We start from the raw sequence: 2570 nt of genomic DNA, 5'->3' as shown, positions 1-2570 counted from the left end.
CTAGAATTGGACTTCACAAGGGACTGACAAAGCCAATGGTTTCTTCAGTAAAGACCACAATAAAACACATGTACTATGTGTAGGTTCACATTCAGCTTTTGAGCACCTCACGTCTCACTTGTGTTTTCCTGTGGATTTAATCTGATAACTGAAAACTCCAACCCAGTAAACTCCAGTGCTGCACCATTAGAGCTCATCTAACAGCCTTCAGCCTGAGCAGACGGTAGACATCTTCTCAGGACATGGAGGAGATTTCAGTTTTGTAGCTGTCGGTCAGATCACTAGCACTAGACGGATTCTAATCTGTTCTTATATATGACTATTAATGGAATATCAAATAGCAATTATTAGGTCTGCAATGTAACACGTTCATTTAGTGTGCTTTATTCTAAAACAATGTTACAATTAATAACTAGGGGTGTAAATCAGATTTTTCATCACAATACATTCTGACTTAGCAGTGATACAATATTTGCCGATACCGTAAAACATATCGCGATATGATTACAATTTGATAAGATTGATAAGGGCCTGCAATCAATATATTGATATTACCAGTTACATTTTTATTAACTCACAAATGTGACCAAAATGTAACATGAACATTTAATTGAACTTAAAATGTATATATCATATTAGTAATTTTATTGATGCATTAATCTATATTGAATATACAAAAATATTAATTATTTGTGTTTTGGTTGCATAAGCAAAATAATGAAATTCATTACGATTAATAGGATTAAAATTTGATTTGACAGCCAAAATAATAAAATATTGTGTTTATTGAATCTGAACTTTTAACTAATTTAAAACTTTTAAATTAATATTTTCTTTCTTTCTTTCTTTCTTTCTTTCTTTCTTTCTTTCTTTCTTTCTTTCTTTCTTTCTTTCTTTCTTTCGATCTTTCTTTCTTTCTTTCTTTCTTTCGATCTTTCTTTCTTTCTTTCTTTCTTTCGATCTTTCTTTCTTTCTTTCTTTCTTTCGATCTTTCTTTCTTTCTTTCTTTCTTTCGATCTTTCTTTCTTTCTTTCTTTCTTTCGATCTTTCTTTCTTTCTTTCTTTCTTTCGATCTTTCTTTCTTTCTTTCTTTCTTTCGATCTTTCTTTCTTTCTTTCTTTCTTTCTTTCTTTCTTTCTTTCTTTCTTTCTTTCTTTCTTTCTTTCTTTCTTTCTTTCTTTCTTTCTTTCTTTCTTTCTTTCTTTCTTTCTTTCTTTCTTTCTTTCTTTCTTTCTTTCTTTCTTTTGAACTTTCTTTTGAACTTTCTTTCGATCTTTCAAACTTTCTTTCGAACTTACTTTCGATCTTTCGAACTTTCTTTCTTTCTTTCTTTCTTTCTTTCTTTCTTTCTTTCTTTCTTTCTTTCTTTCTTTCTTTCTTTCTTTCTTTCTTTCTTTCTTTCTTTCTTTCTTTCTTTCTTTCTTTCTTTCTTTCTTTCTTTCTTTCTTTCTTTCTTTCTTTCTTTCTTTCTTTCTTTCTTTCTTTCTTTCTTTCTTTCTTTCTTTCTTTCTTTCTTTCTTTCTTTCTTTCTTTCTTTCTTTCTTTCTTTCTTTCTTTCTTTCTTTCTTTCTTTCTTTCTTTCTTTCTTTCTTTCTTTCTTTCTTTCTTTCTTTCTTTCTTTCTTTCTTTCTTTCTTTCTTTCTTTCTTTCTTTCTTTCTTTCTTTCTTTCTTTCTTTCTTTCTTTCTTTCTTTCTTTCTTTCTTTCTTTCTTTCTTTCTTTCTTTCTTTCTTTCTTTCTTTCTTTCTTTCTTTCTTTCTTTCTTTCTTTCTTTCTTTCTTTCTTTCTTTCTTTCTTTCTTTCTTTCTTTCTTTCTTTCTTTCTTTCTTTCTTTCTTTCTTTCTTTCTTTCTTTCTTTCTTTCTTTCTTTCTTTCTTTCTTTCTTTCTTTCTTTCTTTCTTTCTTTCTTTCTTTCTTTCTTTCTTTCTTTCTTTCTTTCTTTCTTTCTTTCTTTCTTTCTTTCTTTCTTTCTTTCTTTCTTTCTTTCTTTCTTTCTTTCTTTCTTTCTTTCTTTCTTTCTTTCTTTCTTTCTTTCTTTCTTTCTTTCTTTCTTTCTTTCTTTCTTTCTTTCTTTCTTTCTTTCTTTCTTTCTTTCTTTCTTTCTTTCTTTCTTTCTTTCTTTCTTTCTTTCTTTCTTTCTTTCTTTCTTTCTTTCTTTCTTTCTTTCTTTCTTTCTTTCTTTCTTTCTTTCTTTCTTTCTTTCTTTCTTTCTTTCTTTCTTTCTTTCTTTCTTTCTTTCTTTCTTTCTTTCTTTCTTTCTTTCTTTCTTTCTTTCTTTCTTTCTTTCTTTCTTTCTTTCTTTCTTTCTTTCTTTCTTTCTTTCTTTCTTTCTTTCTTTCTTTCTTTCTTTCTTTCTTTCTTTCTTTCTTTCTTTCTTTCTTTCTTTCTTTCTTTCTTTCTTTCTTTCTTTCTTTCTTTCTTTCTTTCTTTCTTTCTTTCTTTCTTTCTTTCTTTCTTTCTTTCTTTCTTTCTTTCTTTCTTTCTTTCTTTCTTTCTTTCTTTCTTTCTTTCTTTCTTTCTTTCTTTCTTTCTTTCTTTCTTTCTTTCTTTCTTTCTTTCTTTCTTTCTTTC

Source organism: Sinocyclocheilus anshuiensis, unplaced genomic scaffold (assembly GCF_001515605.1).
Source record: "Sinocyclocheilus anshuiensis isolate Anshui unplaced genomic scaffold, SAMN03320099.WGS_v1.1 scaffold252, whole genome shotgun sequence".
NCBI classification, from domain to species: domain Eukaryota; kingdom Metazoa; phylum Chordata; class Actinopteri; order Cypriniformes; family Cyprinidae; genus Sinocyclocheilus; species Sinocyclocheilus anshuiensis.
The sequence above is the reverse complement of the archived record's forward strand: the minus strand, read 5'-3'. Positions refer to the sequence as shown.